The sequence below is a fragment of the Herpailurus yagouaroundi genome, unplaced genomic scaffold (assembly GCF_014898765.1).
Source record: "Herpailurus yagouaroundi ecotype Mexico unplaced genomic scaffold, PumYag 184, whole genome shotgun sequence".
In the NCBI taxonomy this organism is placed as follows: domain Eukaryota; kingdom Metazoa; phylum Chordata; class Mammalia; order Carnivora; family Felidae; genus Herpailurus; species Herpailurus yagouaroundi.
In genome coordinates, this window is record NW_024412415.1 from 1886876 (window position 1) to 1912812 (window position 25937).

At 41.8% G+C, this 25937-nt stretch overlaps 1 long non-coding RNA gene across 1 annotated transcript; it reads right to left on the reverse strand.

The window, feature by feature from the left end:
• Nucleotides 1–13219: 13219 nt before the first annotated feature.
• On the reverse strand, nucleotides 13220–24729 carry LOC121042090 (uncharacterized). Its single transcript, XR_005795963.1, has 2 exons — nucleotides 24416–24729; nucleotides 13220–13435 (listed from the first exon to the last, which is right to left on the reverse strand). It is a non-coding gene; the product is annotated as an uncharacterized LOC121042090 (long non-coding RNA).
• Nucleotides 24730–25937: the final 1208 nt, after the last annotated feature.

Below are 25937 nucleotides of genomic sequence, written 5' to 3' on the forward strand. Positions count from 1 at the left end.
GTTGCTGATGGGAATGTACAATGGTACAGCCACTCTGGAAAACTATTTGGTATATATATATATTTTTTTATAAAACTGAACATGTAATTGCCATATGACTCAGCAATTGACCTCTAAGGTGTTTATCCTAGAAAAATGAAAACTTACGTTCACATAAAAACCTGTTTTTAAAAATTTTTTTTTTAATATTTATTTATTTTTGAGAGAGAGAGAAAGACAGAGTGCAAGCAGGGGAGGGGCACAGAGAGAGGGAGACATAGAATCTGAAGCAAGCTCCAGGCTCCGAGCTGTCAGCACAGAGCCTGACACGGGGCTTGAACCCACGAAGCATGAGATCATGACCTGAGCCAAAGTCGGACGCTTGACTGAGCCACCCAGGCACCCCATACATAAAAACTTATAAATGAATGGTCAGAGCAGCTTTACTTCGAATAGCCAAAAAGTAGAATCAGTTCAAATATCCTCCAAGTGAATGGTTAAACAAATTGTGGTATACACATACCATGCAATGTTACAAAGCAATAAAAAGAAATTAACTATTGATACACACAACAACTGGATAAATCTTCAGAGAATTACACTGAATAATAAAAAACAAATCTCAAAAGGTTATGTAGTGTATGATTTCATTTATAGAACATTTTTGAAATGACAAAATTTTAAAAATAGAGAACAGATTAATGATTGTCAGGGATTAGAGTTGGGGATGGGGTTGCTTGAGGGAGTCAGGTTTGTTATAAAAGGGCAACCTGAGGAATTAATTGTGGTGTTTGAATTGTTTAATATCATGATGATGTTGGTTAAAGGAATTTACACAAATGATAAAATTGTATAGAATTTAATACATACGTACATGAATGAGTACAAGTGAAATAGGAAATCTGAATAAGGTGAGTGGATTATATCAAGATTTTTGTCCTGGTTGTGATACTGTAATGTAGTTTTGCAAAGTGCTATCATCAGGGAAAAATGAGTTAAGTGTACAAGAGAAAGCTCTCTGCATTAATTCTACAACAATTTCTACAACTGTGTATCTACAATTATCTTAATAAAAATTTTAATTGAAAAAAGACAAATCATAGATTGAGAGAAGATATTTGCAAATCATGTATCTGATAAGGGACTCATATTCAGAATATATAAAGAGTTCTCAAAACTCAATATTAAGAAAGCAAACAACCCAATTACAAATAGGCAAAACATTTTAACAGACACCCAGACATATATAAATGGGAAAAATAGCATGCAAAGATGCTTAACATCTTTAGTTATTAGGGAAATGCAAATTAAAATCCAATAAGATACTACTACACAACTATTAGAATAGCCCAAATTAGAAAGACTAACCATACCAAATGTTGATGAGGAAACAGAAGAAATAGAACCCTCATACATTGCTGGCAGGAATGTAAAATGATACATCCACTTGGGAAAACACTTTGGCAATTTTTTTTTAAGTTGACTATATTTTTAGGGTATGACTAAATCATTCTATTCTTAGGTATTTACCCAAGAGAAATTAAAACAGATCTTTATAAAATTGGGGCACTTGGGTGGCTCAGTCAGTTAAGCATCCGACTTCGGCTCAGGTCATGATCTCACGGTGTATGTGTTTGAGCCCCATGTCGGGCTCTGTATTGACAGCTCAGAGCTTGGGGCCTGCTTCAGATTCTGTGTCCCCCTCTCTCTCTGCCCCACCCCTGCTTGTGCTCTGTCTCTCTTTGCCTTTGAAAAATGAATAAACATTAAAAAAAATAATATTTAAAAAGAAAATGAAAGAAGCCAGTCAAAACAAGTACATACTGTAGATTTGATTCATATAAAACTCTAGGAAATTCAAACTAATTGATAGTGATAGAAAGCAGATAAGTGGTCTCTGAGAAAGGGGAGAGGGTGATGGTTTGGGAAGAACAGAGTGGAGAAATTACAAAGAAGAATAAGGAAAGCTTTCAGGTGATGAATATTCTCATTATCTTGATTGTGATATTGGTTTCACAGTTATATACCTATATTAAAACTTACTACATTGTACCATTTAAATAAGTGCAGTTTATTATATGTCAATTATACTTCATTATTTTTAAAAAGGAATTTTAAGAAGAAAGGGGTTGTTGATTTTATAAAAATGTAGCTGACTGTGTTGGGATAATCCAGTGAAATGTATTTTTATTTTATTTTATTTTATTTTATTATTTTATTTTATTTTTTAATGTTTATTTATTTTTGAGAGAGACAGAGAGAGACAGAGCACGAGTGGGGAAGGAGCAGAGAGAGAGGGAGACACAGAATCTGAAACAGGCTCAGGCTCTGAGATGTGAGCACAGAGCCCAATGTGGGGCTCGAACTCAGAAACTGTGAGATCATGACCTGAGCCAAAGTCAGATACTCAACCGACTGAGCCACCCAGGCGCCCCAATTTTTATTTTAAAAATATTATCAATTTAGGTGCAAGAGAAACAAATATTAAAGATGGGGCAGTGTGTATGTAATGATGGTGGATGGGCAGAATTTATAAAACTCCAGAAGAAAGATATACTTAGAGAGCTTTGCAAGTGTTTTAAAATTATTTTTCCACTTGAGAAAAACTGATTAAAAATGAAAGAAAATGGGATGCCTGGGTGGCTCAGTCAGTTGGGTATCTGACTTCAACTCGGGTCATGATCTCTCAGCTCGTGAGTTTGAGCCCCGCATCGGGCTCCGTACGACAGCTTGCTCAGAGCCTGGAGCCTGCTTCCAACTCTCTCTCTTTCTCTCTCTCGCTCTCTGCCCCTCCCCCACTCACGCTCTGTCTCTCTCTCTCTCTCTCTCTCTCAAATATAAATAAGCATTAAAGATTTTTTTAAATGAAACAAAATGCCTTACAGATGTGACTTACTTAAGAAAGGTAATACAGAACTATAGTCAGCAGACCCATCGTAAAAAGCTTTGATTCTATTTTGAATAATTAGCAAATGAATATATATATTGATGTGACCCAAAATAAAATGTTTAAGGTAAGCATCATTTTGATATTCCCAAGTTTAAAAAAAAATTTAATGTTTATTTATTTTTAATAGAGAGACAGAGAGAGTGAGTGGGAGGAGGGGCAGAGAGAGAGAGAGAGAGAGAGAGAGAGAAACACAGAATCTAAAGCAGTCTCCAGACTGAGCTGTCGGCAAAGAGCGTGACCTGGGGCTCGAACTCATGAACTGTGAGATCATGACCTGAGCTGAAGTCGAAGTCGGACTCTCAACCTACTGAGCCACCCAGGCACCCCTGATTCCCCAATTTAAGAAAGTTTTCAGCCTTGCTAGCAGTTTTGATGGTGTCAAATAAGAGGCCTGTACATGATGATGTAGAGATTTTTGTAATAAGCCCCAGATTTCCAGCTAAGCCAGTATGTATCTTACCTTAAGTGAAAAGGATGGGGAAGTTCTATCAAATTCCTCATGCTGTCTTCCCTCCTTTGGATGCAACTCCCAAACTCTAGCACCTTTAAGTGTCTTTCACTCTCAACCTCTAGAAGTTTGAGTTGAGGGTATAGAAAATAGGCTCAGATGCCCAGAACTCTGCAAAGACATGAAAACCATTTTCCACTGCTATAAATAAAAACCTGAAACCTGTCACACTTGGTTAATATCACCCACATTAGGAGACACAGTCAGAAAAGAAAGAGGCAAAAACAAAACATCTGTTGCTTTATTTAGAAACCAAGCACATGCCAGAAAAACAAGTCTCTGGTTTTCAGGCATGTGGAGATTTCAAATGCTTTACCTGATAAGCTGAGCTAGGGAGCACCATATTCCGTCCCAGTTAGTGTTTGCAACACTTGGTACCAACTAGAGCAGAAGGAATCACAGTGAGAGCTTCCTTCTCTGCCTCTGTCGACACCAACCACCCAGAGTAGGAAAAATCTGCATCTCAGACTCAAGCCCTTCATTCAAAGACTCATCAGAGGGAAAGCAGTGCCCATCCAAAGCCTACGGATTATTATCATCAGCCCATTTCTCAACTCAGCTGTTCCTGGAGACCACAGAGCAGCCAGAAGGAGGTGGTCTGCACACCTCTGAGAGTCAAGGCTGCCGCCAGCAAGCTGCCTGACAAAGGTGATAATGTCAGAATAGGTGGTTCGTTGGGTTCTAACCGGATGCTTAGAAGCCAGCAACAAAGTCATGGCTGCCAATTGGAAAAGTCAGAGGCCTGTCCTGGCAGCATTCCACAAGAATTTCGATCCAACCAGACTGGCCCAGGATGGCAGGTGCCATGACAGGAAACCCCTGACCAAATTAGGAAGAAAAAGCAAGAAAGCCTGCTTCTCACCCCAAGAAATGACTATTCTGCCCCCTAGTTAAAAGCTAAAAGGTAAAAACTCAATCCCCAGGAGGCAGAGCTGTGTCTCTAGCTCACCTGCTCTTATATCTCAAGAGTATACTTTTCACTTTAATAAACTTTCCCACTTGTGTCGCTCATCCACTCTGTTGTGTGTCTGTCTTTGAATTCTTTTTTTTTTTTTTAAGTTTATTTATTTTTGAGAGCGAGTGAGCGAGTGGAGCAGGGGTTGAGGAAGAGGGAGACAGAGGATCTGGAACAGGCTCTGCACTGACAGCAGAGACCCTGATGCGGACCTTGAACTCACGAACCACAAGTTCATGAGCTGAACTCAGATGCTTAACCGACTGAGCCACCCAGATGCCCTGTCCTTGAATTCTTTCACAAGACAAGGTCAAGAACCTTCAGTGACACCTTTGGAACAGGCTGGGTTGAGGATCCAGGGCCTAGGGTCTCTCCAGTTCACCTAGCAACAAACCCATCTCATCAATAAAAATTTGGGGCACTTTCCCTCAAAGTATATTTATATTTTCTTTATAAGTCATATATATATATACATGTTTTCCTGCATTAATATATTCCACTCATTTTAAATCAAATACATCAAGGGGATAAGTTAAAGATGAAATATTTTTATTTTTATTTTTGTTTAAATTGAAATAATTAGGGGCGCCTGGATGGTTCAGTCAGTTAAGCGTCTGACTTCAGCTCAGGTCACGATCTCACAGCTTATGAGTTCGAGCCCTGCGTCAGGCTCTGCTGTGACAGCTCAGAGCCTGGAGCCTGCTTCCGATTCATTGTGTGTGTGTGTGTCTCTCTCTCTGCCCCTCTTCAGCTCATGCTCTGTATTTCTCTCTCAAAAATAAATACACATTAAAAAAATTAAAAAAAAAAAGATGTGCCCACCAAAAGTAAAAAAAAAAAAAATGAAATAACTATTTTTAATACCTAGATAGCCATGATGACTTTGTATCATCATCAGCAAATACCCAAAGGCACGTTACACACTTAGGACAAGGTTCACTGTTAAAAATAGAGAATGTAGGTCTCACAAATTCATAAAAATTCAGGATTTGGGAGACCAACTGCTTCAGCTCTCATTCGATCTCCATTGTTTTTACTTTCCAACGAAGCTGATGAAAAAATCTATTAAAGACAAAAATTCAACTGAGTAAATGTGAAGATCTAATTGGCTTTGTTAAGTGATTCATGAATGGGGCAGCAACTCATCTGGCAAGGGGAGGGGAACTCTGAGGAGTTGTACAAAGTGGAAGGCTTTTATAGGCAGAGTGATGGCTCAAGGAAGTTATTACCAAAAGAGAAGGAAGTTCCCAGGCAAGGTCACTTTCCCTCAGCAGAAGATCTGAGGGCCTTATGGGGCCTATTACCTCATCTTCCCTTGGGGAATAGAGAGGGTCCATATGACACATTACCTCATCAGTGCTGACCTGGAAATTCCTGACCGACCAGTTGAGACTCTATTTCTGGGGAAAGTTGAAACTGCAATTAGGTAGGTATTAAGATCTGGTTTGGTGACTTGGCCTAAGTGACACCTGACTGTTGACTTTCCATTGTTCCTCGTGCTTGCGCTACTGGCAATTTCCTCGGAAACTTCTCAGAAGCTGTTCCTCCCCATCTGAAGGAGGGTGTTTTAGAGCCTCTTGCACATGAAACCCCTCTCTCCTTCTCTCTTTCTCCCCTTTGGCTTTTTCTTCAACTCTTCTCTCCTCAGCAACCCCTCTCTTCTATGAATCACTTAGCTTCTCTCTTATGTCTCAGCCCCTTTCTCCACCTTTTACCAGAGGCTCCCATCTCCAAATATTCTCCATCTCAGTTCAACAAAGCTTGTGTGTTTCCCTTTACCTAGTCCTAGAGGAGAGGGGAGAAGAGCATGGGGAAGCTGAGAACATACATATATTAATAAACCAGTTCTTCCCCCCACCTCTATGAATATGAGATTGCAGTGAGAATTAGGAAGAAACATCTCTATGAACAACCCACAAGGAAATTTGAAAGAGAAAGTGATGTCAAGTACTTGAAGTTTGGGAACCATTCCTACTTAGATCAAGAAGGTGGTTTTAGGACAACACAATAACCTTGGGCAAAAGTGAAAAAACTAGACCTAAGGAACTGATCCACGGAACCAAATATTCAGGGTCAGAATGTCAACAACAAGATGGAAGGTTACTTATTTATTGTAGTTTGGTCATCTGTACTTTACATTAAGAAGGGAGTGAGCTAGGTGAATGGATATGCACGATGTGATTTGTATGTAAGATAGATTAGAGATGTTAAATGCAAAGTGAAAGAAAGATATAGCCCAAGAATAGCTGAAGCTAATCCTGTCAGAAGTCAGCAGTGTCTTTCTACTAGAACAGGCAAAAAATAAAGGGTATCCAAGAGGTGGAACAAGTGAATTTGGGGTATATAGAAATCTCTCAGGGGCGCCTGGGTGGCGCAGTCGGTTAAGCGTCCGACTTCAGCCAGGTCACGATCTCGCGGTCCGTGAGTTCGAGCCCCGCGTCGGGTTCTGGGCTGATGGCTCAGAGCCTGGAGCCTGTTTCCGATTCTGTGTCTCCCTGTCTCTCTGCCCCTCCCCCGTTCATGCTCTGTCTCTCTCTGTCCCAAAAATAAATACATGTTGAAAAAAAAAAAAAAAGAAATCTCTCAAAGAAGAGGGTAGAGCCAAAGGATTTACAGACCAACATAGACAGTCCTGGCTGGACAAGAATTTGCTGGAATACATTGATGGGGGGGGGGGGGGGGGAAAGGCAAACAAAAAGAAAACAGGTACTTTGGTGTCTAAATGGAGTATCTCTCCCAATCAGATGGGGGCCCCCAAATGTGGGGCAACAATGGGATGGAGACCGTCGACACAGGCAGTGAAAGAATTCACCTGAGGCAGAACAAAGGAGGTAGAGGCTTATTGAATACACCTGAAGGGAGCAGTGGGCAGGACAGCAAAGGAGAGCCTGACTGCAATGAGGCAGTAGGTTGGGACAGTTTTTAAAGGGGGGGAGAAGAAAAGGCATGGTGAAGTATGGAATTTTTCCTTTTTTGGTAACTGTGCCTAGTAGTAAGTAACCCACTGGTCAGTTAGGGCTCATGGATATTTTGAGGTGGGTTGCCTGATGGGCCTGTCTGTATTTGGCCAGGGGGTGACTGTGGGCCCGTTTCACATTCCATCGCTGAAGACTGTTTGCCTAAAAGCGGCCTCTGTATGCACAAAGTTATAAATCAGGGTTACGAGAAAAGAATGAGAAGGGCAGGGAAGAATGAAATAAAGTGTCCTTGAAAATACAAGAAAAGGAAAGAAGAAAGGGTGATAGTGGGCTTAAAGAGAGAAAAAAGAGCAATGTTCAAATGCTAGGGAAAGAGAAACTTACAGTGTTGAAGGAGTTTTTATGTAATATTTTCGGGGAGTATCAAGAGTCAGGGGGAAAATGTGTCCCCAGCCTTGAAGTTCTTTCTAAATGAGGAAAACCTAGTCACATGTTTATTCCTAAACCAATCATTGGCAAGGGGAAATATCACTATGGAGTTTGGTTCCCAGGAGTGCTGCCTCACCTAAAGTTCATGGCCACCTAAGAATTAAAGAAAATTGAGGGAAAAGGAGTAAGTGGAGGTGAATTGGGTAGGAAACGTCCAGATAGGACCTGCTGAAGCACACATGGATGTGGTGAAATTTAGGCTAATCCTTGAAGAATAGGCCAGATATGGACATGAAAAAAATGGGAAGAAGGGCCTCCCATTTGGAGGGAATACCTGAGCGAAAGCACAGAGGCAGTGGAGTGCTGAGTGTGTTTCTGTCTGATGCCATCAGAGAGTGGTGCCCACACGGGGAAGTAGTGTTAGATCACACCCAAGGATATATTGTTTTCAGATCATAAAGAGCCTTGAATGCCAGGCAATAGAATCAGGACTTTATTTGGTAAAGCAAGTTTAAACCCACTACTTCTTACTGTATTCTGAAAAGTTTTGATTCTGGTTTTTCTCCCTGCCTTCCTGATGTTGGGGTTTGAAAGGGTCAGAAATAGTACCCCTGACAGTCCCCTTGAATTTAGAAACAACTGAGATATAGATGTAAGAGTCGGGCAGGTGGAAATAAAAATATCACCTGTGTTTCCACTACAAGGTTGGTTGAACTTGGAGGGCACGGTTTGGGAGTGCGGCAACAATTGGTTCCCTAATATGCATCCCTGAATCTGACTTATCTCCTCCATCGTTCATGGTTGCCCTGGGTCTCCAGGTCTCCCCTGTGGGTGCCATGGAGGAGTGCAGTGGGATGTGTGCTCTTGGACGGGTGGCAGATCCCCAGAGAGGAAGAAGAAAGGAGATGAGACAGGCCCCTTTAGCTTCTCGCAAGCTCATCCATCATATAAGCTACTCTTCCTTTATTAGAGAGCAGAGGGAAGGATTGGTGATATAAGATGCAGCCATCTCTATTTGTAACATGAAACCAAGGGAAACAAATCCCCCAGACCCCACACAACCTGCTTTTTAAGACCCAATAAACTTGTCCTTACAACTACAGCATATCCACTGCCTTCCAGATAACCTTGGCCAATGATGGCTCACGTGAGTCATTCTCACACAAACTGTTGCTATGGTCCCTCTTCCCATGTCTGTCTCTTGAGCAGACATTGACTCGCTTCTTCTAGAACTTGATACTGCTTTTAGCCTGCAACCTAAACTGTGTTTTATAAGTCTAAATGTTATTGATATGGCCTTGAAATTCAGCGTTCCCTGTTCAATGATTGGACATGTCCAAGCACATAACAGAGTGGTTGCAGACCCATAAAATATTGTTGCCTCTGCAGCCCCATTCTCCCAGGGCTCCTTTTCCTTTTTAGGTCCTTGGCCTTCCCCTGCCTCCCTGCCACCTCTTTCCCACGTCATTTGGTGGGTTGAGCTCTCTTGATTTTGAGAAGTTTGCTCTTCAACATAACACTTCGTCCTCACTAGTCTTTTTCAACATTTGCAGATGAAACCTGAACTTAGTACCCTTTTTTTGTCATCTCCCACCGTGAAACTTGAAACTCCAAACTACTAGACTCCAGAGCTGTTTCAGAGGCTGCTGTGTGAGATGTCTTTTGACTGCTTTTGCCCTGATACTCCATTACACTGTACTGTATTCATGCATCATTAAATGAGAACCCATTTTTTAATCTGCTATTAAAAAACAGAATGAATCTCCAATGAAATTGATACCAGAGATGCTCTCTTTCCTATTTCCCATTATATAAACTATTCCACATTTACTCTCCTTTACATTTCCTTTCTTTTCTTTCTTTTTTTTTTAAGTTTATTTATTTATTTTGAGAGAGACAGAAAGCTCGAGTTGGGGAGGGGCAGAGAGAGAAGGAGAATCCCAAGCAGGTTCCATGCTGAATTTACAAACTGTAAGCTCATGACCTGAGCTGAGATCAAGAGTCAGACACTTAACCGACTGAGCCACCCAGGCACCTCTACATTTTCTTTATTTTCAGTCTCCCTTTTCTGTTTTCTTCCCTTCCCTTTCCTATCCCTTCCCCTCCCTTTTCTTTTCCTCCAAAGTCATGCCAAGAACCCATTTAATGTTTCCTAATAATAGGGGACACCATTTGCAAGGGGGCTTACAGCTTACCTAGTGCTTTTGTAATTCAGAAATGAGCCTTCATAGGACAGAATTCTTAAATTCTGTTCACTTTGATTCTTAGAATCAATCTGAGCCAAAGATAGGTCTCACCTAGTGCAGAGTCCTCTAAATAAAAAGGCCTAAAGTGTTCTGATCACCCAGTTATGAGAATAACAGTAGGGTTTTTGAGAATTGGCTGAATGCACACTCTTTTTTTTTTTTTTTTAACATTTTTATTTATTTTTGGGACAGAGAGAGACAGAGCATGAACGGGGGAGGGGCAGAGAGAGAGGGAGACACAGAATTGGAAACAGGCTCCAGGCTCCGAGCCATCAGCCCAGAGCCTGACGCGGGGCTCGAACTCACGGACCGCGAGATCGTGACCTGGCTGAAGTCGGACGCCCAACCGACTGCGCCACCCAGGCGCCCCATGAATGCACCTCCTGGCTGAGGCCTGGGACAGTCTATCATATAGCCCACTAGGGAACTGACAATAAACTTCATCATCTCTGTGTCTCTGGCCCCACAATACTCCTGGCCTGTGCCATTTGCAGAGGACATGCCTTGTGCTGGATGGATGGCCCTTATTTTGATGTTATCAGTCATCATGGTGTGCTGACTCAATCAGCATCCAGGACAGCCATCACACAGGTTTGGCTGTCCCCCAGTGTGCTCAGCTGAGACCCGGCTGCCTGCTTTCTCCTGGCTGCTCATCCCTCTTCACCAAAGTAAGTGCCCTGTGTCTGTGTTCACTCGGCCCAGTTCAATCTGTGTGTGGGAATGGCCTCAAGAAATGTTTGAAATGCTTTTAGCAGGAAGTGTCACTTTTTTCTTGGCATAGAAAGAGATGTTTTCTTAGTAACATCACTCAATACCCCCCTCTTCAACCATTTTGCTGAGAGCCCAGTGAGAGGTCCATGTGCAGTCTTAATACTCATGTCAGTGCTGCTGTCTGCAGCTGACATCTAGAACAATGCCGGCCACCTTAAGGCCTCAGAGGACAATCTAACATATTGAAAATGGCAAAGCAATGAAACAGAAAATGTCTTGCATTCTTGATGCTGATGTTGAGCCACCGAATTAACCAACAGTGGAATTGTCTTATCTCTGGGTTTTGTTATGTGCTTTAATAAATTTCTTTGGTTAGCCATGTTTACTTGGGTCTTCTGTTACTTGAAGCTAATAACATCTTCACTGATATTTTCCCTGGACACCAATATTGGAGATAATCTCTGCCCGCTTTGGATTTCTGTAACATGTTAGCTGTATTTCTATTATGGCAAGTTTCAACCTTCTACCACAATGATTTGTGTAAATGTAATTTCCTTTTTATCAATCTGTACTCCCGGTCTTAATGAACAGCATTATTCCCCACAAAATGCACTCCAAGGACCACTAATCCTGTGAGATGCTCCATAAACACAGGGTTCTGTGGTCACTGAATTTTGGGAGACACAATATGCTATCTTGTCCCTTCCTTGCAGATTCACTATATTCATTAGCACATGGAAATGATATGATGGAATTGTTAAGGGCGAGATTCTACTCCTTGCTAGATGTGTGGTAATCTTTGGTTAGTTAATTTATCTTTATGACCCCCTATTTCCCCATGTGCAAAATAGCCATGGAACACATACCCCACAGTGTTGTTATGGGAACCTAAAATAATGTGTATCAAATATTTAGTCTTGCACCTGGCCATGTCCCACAATGCCTTTGGCTCATATCACCTGCACTAGGAACTTCTTGCTTCATGACCCATATTATTACATTATTAGTACACATTTGTGTATTTGCTTACAGGTTATTTTCAAGTTTCAGAACAGTCTTCCCAGGGACTTTCCTTCTTTCCAAATTGCTCAAAGCACACATAACAAGTAGAACTCCTGTATATGCCTAATAATGATAGTTCTTATTGTTAGCAGCAGCCACAGCATACTAAGGCTCTGAGAAGTCCTGCAGCAGAAAGATCTGATTTAGTTTTGTTTAAGTTGATGTTTCGCAAACTTATCTAAGGGTATAGCTGCTTTTGACACAATACCTTCACACATCCACAGAGCTGGTGTTACAAGGCACATATTTTGCAAAATGCAGCTCTACCCACAGCACCCAAGCAAGAAACCTGGCAGCCTTCCTAGGCAGATCCCTCTCCTTCATCATCCCACCCCACAGGTTCAGCCCATCATCAAGCACTTCTAGTTCTTCTGATATTTCCTCCCAAGTTCTTCTGAGACCCACCCCTCCTTTCTGTTTTATCAGAAAGGTGCCTTGGAGCACCGATATCTTTGCACAAGCCTAATGGATCTGTCTGCCTTCAGTCTCACTCTCTAAACCCACCCTATCCCTGCACCAGAGGGATCTATCTTTGCAAATTGGTCATATAATTTCCTTATTCACCACCCTTCTGTGGCTCCCAAACTCCTGCAAAACACAGCTCAGTTTCCTTTCCAAGACTCTCAAGTCCCTCCTTCACCGAATGCTGCCTCCCTGGGATTTCCAGCTGTTAAAGCTCTGTGCACACCCCTCTGCCTGCAACTCCCTAACTTGCTTCATCTGACTCTTCCTCCTCCTTCACAACACAGCTCAGGTGGCAGCTCCCATGGCAACCTGTGCATATGTTTACATTACCATTTGTTCTATTCCCTTTTTCATGTAAAATCTCCCACATTTGACTGTGAACTCTTCAAATGCAGAAACCATGTCCTTAATCCTCTCGCCCCACCACCCTCACCTTTCTACCCTTGGTGCGGCACTTATTAAATCTATGGTGGATTAAACCATTCTGAGCACCAGACCTTTACTGCCTTCATCCTCCAACTGAAAAGATCAAAAGGTTCAGGCCCCAAACAAATGTCTTGTTGCCCTCTGGGGTAGCGTAGCTCTGACCCTCATATTCTGCCATGGCCACAGCCAGCTGGACCCGGTAACTCCAGACTCAGAAGATTTCAGCCTTGCCTCTCTCTGAGCCAGATGCCAACATGGCCTACTGAGCCACAGCTGGGCTGTGCTGAACGGGGAAAGAACATCAGGCTGGCTGCCTGCTGTCTTGCCGCTTCAGGGTAGCTTGAGATGAGTGGGCTGAACAAGCCAACCTGGCAACAGCTGTTCCTGCCTTTGGGGAGGAGGAGGCAGAAAGGGAGAGAAAAAGGGGGCCCTGGAGAGCCCAGATCCGGCCCTACCTGGGGATTCCATGGGTGCCCGTGTGTCGATAGACACCAGCCCTTTGCCATTACTTAGCATCAAGCCTCACGTTATAGTTAATAATAATGATTAAAAAAAACCCAATTACTGAAATCCATGCAGCTGGATTGCTACTCAGAAGGGGTGAAGGAGTCAGCTTGTATTTTAAATCAGGATCCATGGCAGACCAGCTTGACAAGGCTTCTAGGCACAGGGGATATAAGGCAGCATCGGCTTTATCAAGTCTGATTTGATTAGTTTCTCCAGTCGATTCTGTGCACTCTGGTCACAGGATAAATCACCCTTCTCTCTTGATGTTCTGCTCTTTTCCTGTTGATTTAAAAATAGTGACCTTATTTCCCTGTCAAATGGTTATTGGACTTCCCTAATGGTGTTCATGTGGAGAACCCATGGGGTCTCCTGCTATATCCTCAGATGCCAAATCCCTTCTCTGGCTAAAAGAAAATTGACCTAACTCTGTAGCCAAAGGGTTGTTTTACTTCACCCTTTTGTGCCCAAATGCAACCCCTGGGAGTCCTTTAATCACAGGAAAGGAAGTTTTAGAATGATGTTTTCTTGGCCTTCCTCGACTCACTTAGAAATGTAGTTCACATGCCTAACCATTTAGAACTCTGCAGTTTTTCTTCCTTTTTAAAAAGGAAGCAGTATTTTATTTTTTATTTTTTTTAAGTTTTTATTTATTTATTTTTATGTATGTATGTATTTATTTTGAGAGAGAGAGAAAAGGGGAGAGGCAGAGATAGAGGAAGGGAGAGAGAATTCCAAGCAGTCTCTGAACTGTCAATGCAGAGCCCAACGCGGGGCTTAAACTCACGAACTGTGAGATCATGACCTGAGCTGAAACCAAGAGGCAGATGACAACTATACAGTTCTTCTGGGCTATGAAGGACCTTAGGGACAATCAAGTTGGACCATTTCATTTCACAAGAAGGAGCTGAGGGCCAAGATAGGGGAAGCCCTCACCTTGCCAGTTCATCCAGCACGTTGGAGATGTGATTTGGGAGGATATCCATGGTTTCAAGGGAAAGTTACTGGTCAAAACTTAAATATGAATAATAGAGGAAGATTGCTGATCCTTTAAATACTTCACCGTTAGACAAAAAAGAAAAAGACTTGCCTTAAAAATTCTTTAACTAAAGTTTTCATTTAAAAATATGATCAGAGGCACCTGGGTAGCTCAGTTGGTTAAGCATCCCGCTCTTGGTTTTGGCTCAGGTCATGATCTTGGCGTTCATGGGTTCAAGCCTCAAGTTGGGCTCTGTGCTGATGTGTGGAGTCTGTTTGGGATTCTCTCTCTCTCTCTCTCTCTCTGCCCCTGCCCCCTGTTTGCATGTACATGCACACACACTCTCTCTCTCAAAATAAATAAACTTAAAATATATATAACCCAATTTACCAAAGTTACATTTAAAAAGAAATTTTCAAGAGCAACTCTTTCCAACTGAGACAACCTTCTCACTTTCTTCCCACTCCCATTCCAACTCCATTTCCCTGGCTCACGACCAGCCCTGGATCCTCCCTGCTCCTCTGTCAGGATTGCCCTTCGTGGTACTATTCATTAAATAGATCCTCTCCATCCGTTGATTTCAGCATTGGTTCCACCTTCTGAGTCTCCATTGTTACCAACCCATACTGATTTCTTCCTTTTCTGATCACGATGCTCTCACACTGCCCATCTGTATCCTGATTCTTCTTGATTCCTGATGTACGTCATAGTTCCTAAACTAGACTGGAAACTTACTAAATAGTGACCATGACCTATTTTTAATGGTGGCTCCATAATTACTAACATGATGCTGGGTGTATAGGAGACACCAGTGGTGTGCTGGTAAAGTGGTTTTCTAAAGAAAAAAGAAAGTCTTGATTTCCACCATTTGCTTATTTTTTGGTGGTATAAGTGTTCCCAACATAGCTACTAACATGATGTCACTAAATGTGAAATTGAGAAGAGATGTCCAGAACTGGCTCTCTTAAGCCTATACAAGCCCATTCCAGCACACCACTGGTAGATGATAAACAGATGTCTGGCCCTGTCACATGCATTGTGTGAAGGGTATGTCAGTAGTCCTAGGGTTGAAGGAGATACGGCTTGTGAATGTTTAGAGTACATTCAATACAAGTGGTCATCATATTCCTCATTCATTCATTCATTAAAAAATTGTTGAACATTTACAATGTGTTAGGTACTATTCCAGGCACTAGAACTTGCAGTTAAATATTAAGCAAACAAACAAAAGAACATAGAGATCATCATTACTTAATTATAAATTGTAGTATCTGTTATGAAGAAAATACAGGGTGTTAAGAGATTATAAGAGGTGGGAATGAGTGATTTGGGAGTGGTTTCTCTAAAGAATTAATATTTCAACTGCTACCTGAAGGATAGATGAGCAGGTGAAGGACAGGGGCAATCGCAGAAGAGGGGACAGTGTGTGCAGAGGGCCTGAGGCAGGAAAGATCTTGACCATGTAACGAAGTAAGAGAAGGGCTGTGTAATAGAGAGTTACATGGGAGAATGGAAGGAAGGATGGTTTGACAGATGGGCAGGACTCAGATGACACAGGGCCTTGTAGACCATGTTCAAAAGCTTGGGTTCTATTTTAAGTTCAAAGGGAAATGATTTCTTATTTTCAAGCAAGGAAGTGACATAGTTTGATTTCTGTTTTAAAAATATTACTATGATTGCTGTATGAGAAATGGCTTGGTGGGTAGGGTGGAAGTAAGGGCAAAATTAGAAATGTGGAGACCAATAAGGAAACTATGGCAAGAAAAGAGGTGAAGTGTGATGGTGGCTTGGCCTAGGGTAGTAGCACTGGAGACTGAGTAAAGTGAACACACTTGACATAGGTATTGGAGGTGGAGTCAACAGGACTTGATCAGGGAGCAATCCAATGAATGGAGTTGCCATTTACCTGAGTGGGGCATATTAAGGGAGTGTCTTTTTCTTGATGCGAGAGAGATATCCCAACATTCAAAGATCAATTCAAGACGGATAAGCCAGTAAAGAATAGAGGAGGGATGTCCTCTAAAAGAAAAAAAAAAAAAAAAAAGGAGGAGGAAAAGCCAAGAGAGTAGATGTGTTATCAGGGACGCCAAACTCACAGTCTTTCAAAGACAACGGAGACAGAACTGTGTCTCAAGCTGCTAAAATGTTGAGGAAGGTGAGAAATGAAAGTCTCCGTTAGCTTTAGCAATAAAGAAGCCACTGATGACCTTCATAACGAGTATTTTTGGTGGAGGGGTAGAGGTGCTGAAGGCAGGCTAGCAAAGGGGAATAAATGCAGATGGCAACTTGTGAAGGGGAGCTGAGAGGGAGCGCAGACCCCGGAGGAGGACATGGCGTAAATGGAGGCACATTTTTTTTTTTTTTTTTTTTTGAGATGGGTATACCATGACATATCTGAAAGCTCGGGAAGGATGAGAAGGACCTGAAAGAGAGGGAAGGATGAAAGATGGCAGAAGAGAGTCAAAGGTGCGAGTGCTGGAAGGTGTCAGGTGGGGCAGGAACCCACCACACATGCAAGGATGAACAGTTGATAGCCCTCCCCCAACCAGTATGACTTAGAGACAGTTTTCCAAAGGAGTGGCTAAACCACTGATGTTATCTAAAGAGAGATGAGAGCCTGTTAATCCATATTATTTTCTTCTCAAATTCCAAGATTTAGAGTGCAATTAGAATAAAGCTGTTTGGCAGCCTGATGGATCTGTTTTGTTCAGCATTATTTACTTGTCTCTCACCTGTTTTTCTGTTTCAGTAGAACCCAGCAATATAATCTAGGGTTTGTATGCTGGGCTTGTCATGGGGTAATGGAGATTCTCTTAATTCCTCATGTTGACGCGGATCACATTCTTTGGGATGGGAGACTGAGGGCAGTGCTAGGGGGCTGGTAGGTTTAGTAGAGAAAAAGTAAAGGAATTCCCTTCTGAGACCTTCCACTTTCTCTAAAAAGCATAAGGCAAGGTCATTAACTTAGATGGAGGGGACTAGACAAAATAATTGAGGACTCCAAGAGAAAGGATGGGATCTGACACAGACACTGTAGAGAGTGGGAGGTGGAGTTCATTTTTTTCAGAGTAACGAAAAGCAGTAGAGTTCTTTGCAGTAAATCTTCACATTTTCTCAGACCCATTCCTCTCCATGCAGGGATTAAATTTCTGTTGTTGGGCCAGTTGTCCGAGAGGCACTTTTTCCTCCAGTTGGATGGGATCTCTGGAAAAGTATGTACATCTTCTCCAAATCAGGTATGTTGGTCTCAGTGATGTGTATTCATGGGCTTTCCAAGAGGCACTCACCATTCGCTCTTCTGTCCTCCTCACACATCCCCTCTATGCTCCTCTGGACCCCTCCTCCACGGTTTTATCTCATCTCTTCTGTGTCAGACTCTAGCTTGCAACTGCTTCTCAAAGCATCATCTGAGGGATTGGTGCTCACCTGGGAAGCATTTATTCCCCCTTGTGAAAGGAAAAGGAACTCACACCAGAACATGAACGAACTGTTGCTAAGTGTGCTGTTCAGTTAACATTGTTTTCAGTGCAAGATCTTCTCAATGAAGGGGGTGCTTGGGTGGCTCAGTCAATTAAGCGTCCTACTGTGGGTTAGGTCATGATCTCGCAGTTTGTGAGTTCGAGCCCCAGCATCAGGCTATCTGCTATCAGCACAGAGGCCATTTCAGATCCTGATCCTCTGTCTCCCACCCTCTCTGCCCAGTTCCCTCTCACGGTCTCTGTTTCTCTCAAAAATAAATAAACATTAAAAAAAAAAAAAGTATCGGGGCACCTGGGTGGCTCAGTTGGTTAAGCATCCGACTTCGGCTCAGGTCATGATCTCACGATCTGTGAGCCCGAGCCCCGCGTGGGGCTCTGTGCTGACAGCTCGGAGCCTAGAGCCTGTTTCAGATTCTGTGTCTCCCTCTTTCTCTCTCCTCCGCAGCTCATGCTCTCTCTCTCTCTTCTCAAAAACAAATAAACGTTAAAAAAGCATTTTTAAGAAAAAGTGCAACACTTAAAAAAAAAAATCTTCTCAATGAAGGAAGCATCTCATTGATTTCCATTGTGATGCAATGGAAATCCTTTTCTGTCGGAGACCGCCACAGACAGTTCCCTGAGCAGTTCTGTGCAGTGGTTTCTAAACTACAGATCATGGTCCATCAGTTGGTTGAGGGCAATCAGCTCTTTAAGAGAGAGAGAGAGAGAGAGAGAGAGAGAGAGAGAGAGGCCGAGAGATCAGAGTAGAAAATATCAGTGTCCATTATACGTAATAATTGTACATGTAATGATGAATGCTCCATGCAATTTTTGTTTCATTCACATATATATGGAAGTGTGTTTGTGGGTCACTACGAAAAATGTATTTCTCACTGTAGGTCAAGGTCCAAAACATTTGAGAAACACTAGTTTCCAGTACTTCCTATTGCAACAAAACCTTCTTGAGCCTACTTCTCCCCTCCCTTGCTCAGGCTGTTTCTTCTCTGTAGCCACCTAAGGAGCTTCCTTTCCAAGCACAAATGTTCTATGCTAAATCCCAACATAAAGAACAACAGTGACATTCCCTAGTTCTCTTGTCTGCCACTAGAGAAGAAACAGAGTTTCTCATTTTCCCAGAATTAAGAACTTATTTTGATTTGTGTTTCTGCAGCAAAAATGTGCTGAAAAAAAAATGTTGCATAAGATTGGTCAGGACAGACATTCAAAGTCTCGTATTATAATCTGAGAAGAGTTTAGGAATACAAAGCTAAAGATATCTTTTTCTGATTTGGGAACAGCAAAGCTTACCTTGTCGTTCAGTGTCCAAACAAGGGAGGATCAAAGTTTGGAGGCAGGTAGGGCAGCAGATAAACAAAAGTTGCTGCTAGTCAAAATTTCAGATTAACAACACCACTTTTTTTTTTTTAGTATAACTATGTCTGATTCAATATTTGGAGTAACAAAACATATTAATTTTTTATCTAAAATTTAAATTTAACAGGGCATCTTGAATTTTTATCTTCTAAGCCTGGAAATCCTAATGAGGTGGGAAGTTTATACATTTTGGGGGAGGGGTCCTCTTTAAGTAAGAGAATACCAAAGTACTTTGAAAAAAACGAAAGATCTCTCCCAACAGCTTGGAAAAGACTATGAAAGCGAGGGGCTCTGATACTATGCTTCATGAACTTAATGGGAAATTCTCTCTGTGTCATGTCTCGATGTAAGGAGGAAACATTTTTGTCAGCCCCAAGGAAAGGCAAATAGAGAGCAACTTCTATCCCATTTGAGGATGGGGAATTTTAATGACTGTCAGAGCATCTGATATTGGAGGAGAAACAGGTGCTCCCTGTTCCTATCAGATGATGAAGGGAGGGAGGGAAACGGGAGGGAAGAAGGAAGGAAGATCCAGAAACTCATAAATACAGAATCCCGACAACAAAACCCTATTCGTTTCCATGCACGTGGCTCGAAACAGTGGCTTTTCAAAAATATGGTTTGCTTACTTCTGGGGTCAGGAAGAGTTTGCCATCTGTACACAGCATTGAAAGCTTTGAGAAGATAATCTTTCAGGCTCAACTTCCCTATAACCTTTCCCTAAATACTTTGCCTGAGAACGTCTCTGCTGTCACAGTCTCCTGTTACCTCCATCTTCATGACAGACACTCTCCCATGTGAACAGAAAGGCACACTAATCACCGTTAATGCTACCAAGCCCTTTGCTCTAGGAGTAAAAACAAATGGTCAACTCAAGCACACATCCCTCCGAGGGAGGGTCCCCTGGCAGGAAGCCAAGAAGGGGTGGATGAGAAATATTGAAGAGTGCGGTGGTTTTATGTCATCCAGGTGACAACTCTGTTCTCTCTCATTCTCTCTCTCACACTTAGGAGAAGGTTGTCAAGGGGAAATGCATATTAAATAGGGTAGCTGAAGTTTTTAAATTACTTTTTTTTTTTCTGACACAAAGTATTCCTGATTTCCTTATTAGTTTGATAATGAGGACTCCCTTTGTCAATTAGTTTATGTGGTCGATGCTGTCAATAGATTGTACTAAATCTGTAACTTCAAGGTTTTGTTGAAAAGATCTTGAATGCGCATAGACAACATACTGTATGTCAGAAACTACATCCTTTGCAACTACAAAAATGCATGGTAAAATTTGTAAATTTAAACTGTCAGAGGGGCGCCTGGGTGGCTCATTCAGTTAAGCGTCCAACTTCAGCTTAGGTCATGATCTCGCGGTTTTTGCAGTTTGTGGGATTGAGCCCTGCGTCGGGGTCTGTGCTGACAGCTCAGAGCCTGGAGCCTGCTTTGGATTCTGTGTCTCCCCTCTCTCTGACCCTCCCATGCTCATGCTCTCTCTTTGTCTCTCAATAATAAATAAATGTTAAAAAAAAATTTTTTTAAAAACTGTCAGAGGTATATAGTTTTTCATAATTCTTTAAGCAGGTACAGGAGGAAAACATTTTGAAGAAATTGCCATGGACTTTGTTGTGTTTTAGTGATGCTTCCTTTATTCCAAGGCTGCTCTCATTGCTCATGTCAGTGATCTGATAAAGGGAGCTGGAGAGAATCTTCTTAGGGGAGGCTGAAGTTAGTTGTGTATCTGAGGACTGGGTTGAGCTTATAAACTTGGACAAGCCTATCCTGACCTGTAATGGCATAGCGCATCTCTATTGTTGTGATATAAAGCATCTCCGTTTGCTTTTGATTCTGATATTTAGAAGCATTCCACGGAAGTAAAAGGACACCAGTGATACCTTTCTCTCTCTAAGCATGATGCCACTTGGCTGTGGATGCCAGGAATTGCCGTGGTTCTGTGCTATCTTGGTCCCCTTTTTATGTCTTCAGATTGCACAATGTGAGATTTAGAATGAAGACCTTCCATAATAGTAAAGGATCCCTTTGCTGAAAGGCTTCTTGCTCCTTGCCTGGTTGGCTTTACACCTAATGCAGCCCCTTTCTGGCTAGGATTCCACCAGGAAAATAATAGCCACTTCAGATAGGGCACACTTCGTTTCTGGCACTGCTGGACCCCTGGAGCATGCCAACTACACAATGAAACATGAAAAAATTCTACGTGGTTATATTTGAAGAGACTGAAGTCAGCCTGCTTTCTGAGAGCCAAATACCAAGAGGTTTATAAAACCAATGAAACAGAGGACCTTGTGCCCCAATGTGCCTGGATTGTCACTAGGTTGTCAGGGAGTTTCTCTGAGTACTTATTGCCCTGGCTCCACTTGACCTTAGCAGACTTGTGAGGATATCAAAAGTCAATTAAAAAAAAATCAATACTATTAATGGACCGTTAGCAAATGGTCAGGCTTAAGGTAAAAATGTCCAGTGTGGCTTACTGCCTATTATCCAAATGCAACTTTTAAAATTTGTAATCATTCAATATGTTTCTCCAATAGGATTGTGTCCTAATGAGTTATTGGGGGAGGAAAGAAATCCTGGTGTACTGAAAAAAAATGGAAGCTTTGGTGTCAGACAGACTCTGATTAAAACCTTGGTTATTGGGACGCCTGGGTGGCTCAGTTGATTAAGCGTCCGACTTCGGCTCAGGTCGTGATCTTGCAGTTGGTGAGTTAGAGCCCTGCATCGGGCTCTGTGTTAACAGTGTGGAGCCTGGAGCCTATTTCAGATTCTGTGTGTGTGTCTCTCTCTCTGCCCCTCCCCCACTTGCACTCTGTCTCTCTCAAAAATAAATAAACACAAAAAAACTTTAAAAAAACCTGGGTATTAAATCTCTTTGGGTTGCAGTGTACTTATTTGTAAAAAAGAAAAAAAAAGATTATCTCTATCTGTGGTCATTATGGGGATTAGAGAAGATGTAGGTAAATATTTGGCCTAGTCCTTGATGCATATTGAGGATCAATAAATTACTGCCCTTATGCTAATAATAATAATAATAATAATAACAACAACCAGAGATGAGGTGTCAAATTTGCTTAACCATATTGAGAATCTAAAAGAGAAGCACAGTTGAGATAAGCAATAAAGAGATATAATATTATGGAGAAAACCATAATGACTAGGTTTCCTTCATTTTCCATTTCAACATGTATCACATTTACTGAGAAGAGAAACTATCATTTGGGAATGAAGCCCAGGGAGTAACTTCCACAAGGAGGGCACATCTCCAAATCACATCTGGCCTGGGAAGAGATTCAAATTTTAACATGCACTTCCAGGGGCCAAAAACTTTTCTTTCTTCCTACTGCTGGGTAACATGATAGAAATATAGAACAGCTGGTGATTGCTGATCTGCTCATCAGGAAAAAGCAAGTCAAAAAGGAGGCAGAAACATTCTATGAATGGAGTTCCTCATTTCCCTTGGTATAAACTCGGAGCTGAGCACCTTCCCGACTGAACACCCTCCTATCACTGTAAATCTCTTCATCAGTGTGGCTTATTATTACCAGGAATTGGGACTGATTCACACTACAGACCCAATAAGGAAATAACTGGTTTGCTGAAATCTCCAGCAAACTAAAGCAAAGGAAAGTGCCCACTCAAACTTCTATCTCCATAAAAAATAAACTTAGTGAATGATTCTGAATCTTTCAACTTACTGAGGAGATCTAAAATCGGATCAATATATTTTCTAAATGGCACCCCCCCAAAAAAAATTAACTATAGTTAGTTGGTCATTGAGGATGTTGTAGTAAATATATTGGTGGTCCCTGTGTTGTGCTGATAATGTTTACCAATGGGCAATCCAGGGGCAGGTGTGTATATATATACATATATATATATATACAGTTATTCATGCTGTATATAGTATATGTGCTACATGTATCAGTACTTTACATGATAGATTTTACTAATATAAAGGGCATGTAACACAAAACTTATAAATAATAGTAAAATATACAATATTTTTAATAATTTATATAAATATATTTTTTTTTTGAGAGAGAGAGACAGAGACAGAGACAGAGCACGAGTAGGGGAGGGGCAGAGAGAGAGGGGGACACAGAAACCAAAGCAGGCTCCAGGCTCTGAGCCGTCAGCACAGAGCCAGACGTGGGGCTTGAACTCACAAACCGCAAGATCAGGACCTGAGCCCAAATCAGTTGCTCAACCAATTGAGCCACCCAGGTGCCCCTGCAGTATTTTTTATTGTGAATTTCATAAAACCAATTGATTCTCACAGAATGCTTTTGTTGATTTTTTTTCTGAACTCCTGTACCCATGATTATTCTATGGTTGCTGGTAACAAATGAATGTAACTCTGACCTGAACGTTGGTTGCTATGCTCATTTATGTTAATGAGTAATATGGAAGTGAAACAAGGAAGATTTTTGTCAAAACTTAACTCATTTATCAATGATGCAAATGACTTTGCTGCTTCAAATAATGGCTTTTGAAACCTGGAAGACCATTTCTTCAGTATTTTGTGCTATTCACAATATAATGGCTACAGGTAAAACACATTTTTAGTTCTAATATACACTGATAACATTTTCTCCATCACTTTCTTAAATGATAATCAGCCAAGCCATAAATCAAGCCCTGATTTGTATCATTTCACTGTTTCCATGGTGTAAATACTCATACCATGGCTCTTTTCAAGTGATCAGTGTGATATCACTGAATACAGGGTTGAGAGTGCACAGTAGTTCTCCATTACGTAGTATTTCTACCATACAGATACAACTGTAAATAACATCAAAAGCATAGATAATAGTGTGATGTAATAAAAATAATTAGGAAGTAGTGACTTTACCTTTCCTTTAATACACTTTATTTTTTCATGTTTATTTATTTATTTATTTTTGAGAGAGAGAGAGAGAGAGAGAGAGAGAGAGAGAGAGAGAGAGAACAAGCAGGACAGGGGCAGAGAGAGAGAGGGAGAGAGAATCCCAAGCCAGCTCCAGGCTTAGCATGGAGCCCAACAAGGGCTCGATCTAATGAACTGTGAGATCATGACCTGAGCCGAAATCAAGAGTCAGACACTTACCTGAGTGAGCCACCCAGGTGCCCCTAATATACTTTAATTGAAAGCTTATTATAATTTAATTTTTGATAATGATTGTGTTGAACCCTAGCGCTCAAAATTCCTAACTTTAAATTTTTGTTTTTCAACATTTATTTATTTTTGGGACAGAGAGAGACAGAGCATGAACGGGGGAGGGGCAGAGAGAGAGGGAGACACAGAATCGGAAGCAGGCTCCAGGCTCTGAGCCATCAGCCCAGAGCCTGACGCGGGGCTCGAACTCACGGACCGCGAGATCGTGACCTGGCTGAAGTTGGACGCTTAACTGACTGCGCCACCCAGGCGCCCCGAAAAATTCCTAACTTTAACAGTTGGCTCTTACCAACCTGCACAAGGCAGCCCCAGTCTACCACTGATCGTCTATCTGATGCTCATCCTCCATTCTTCCTTCTTTTATGTTCAAATATCTCACCTCCTTCATCATCACCATACATGACCTTGAGGAAACTGATATTGTCCTCAGCTCTGGGGCAATTTGCAGCCCTCATGGCAATCCCATCTCCTCGCATAGTTGAAGAAATGCCATGTAACTCAATTCTGGCTAATTCCGGTGTGAGGTGGTCTTCTGAAGAAGTTATAGAATAAGTTTCCACATTCCCGTAGGCATTTATTCTCTCCAGATATTGTCATAACTGAAGGGGCTCAGGAATGGTCACAGCCATTCTCCTACTGGCCCGAAGATGAAATCAACTCATAAAAGAAGGCAGAGCATCACAGAGAGAGGTGGAGCTGAGACCCCAACATGCCAAGCCTAGAGCCCGCCCAATGGCTGGTCCTCTAACTACATGAGATAAGAAATGTCCTTCTTGTTGAAGCTAGTTTGAGCTGGAGTTTTTATTTGCAGCTGGAAGGAGTTTGGGAAGCACCTAATATAAAAAGTATATGATAAATTAGCCTCTTCAGAAGCTCAACTCCTGAATAGGGGATGAGAGTAACTCACAGGAAACAAGGAAACAATCCAATACAGATTAGAAATATCTGTTTTTTACACTGTGTGGCACAGAGTCTTAATTTAACAGTATTTTAGAGAAAAGTTTGGCCAGCAAAATTAGAGTCACCATCGATCCCTTCATGGAGGAGTTGGGGTTTGGCTCGGGTCATAAAGAATGAGTGAGGTTTGAGAAAAGGGAAATAATATTTCAGATGACCTGGGAAAGATAAATGGAGAGACTCCTAAGAATGCCACCCAGAGTCCAGTTGTGTGGGCTACAAGCATGCTTAGGGTCAAAGAATATATCTCTTCACTTTTTTTTAAACAAATTTGACAATAAATTATATTAAAAAAAAAAGAAGAAGAAGCTGTGCATTTCCCTCTAAAGGAAGAACATTCAGCATGGGGTAGACAACGAGTTGCAAGCAATACACAATAATAACTCTTGGAATGCTGGGGACTCAGGTGAGGAGGAAATGAAGTCTGCCTGGGGGTAGAAGAGGTGCTCAAAGAGGTCTTCCCATAGGAGGTGCCACTGAAATTTTGTGTAGAAGGATGGGGAGACAGAGGAGGGGGGTCTCTATGGGGTCAGAATATAGGAGAAAATATGGGAGGCTGTCTGTGGCACATTCAGGAAAAAGCTTGCATAAGGACAAGAAGAAAACCACGCCTCACTGAACACTGTCCTTGGACACAGTTCCTTCACTCACTTCAAGAAGCTTCCCTGAAATGGACAACGCGAAATTCTTTTTTTCTCTATTCTCTGGATCACAGAGAGCAAACAGCAGCAGCCTTTCAAAATGTGTCCACCTGAAGGACAGGGTTGCCACTCATCTCCTTTGATGTGTCAGTGCCTTATAGATGCCCTGAAAGTGTCTGGGAACCACAGACATCCCCAGACCAACTTGGAGAACCAT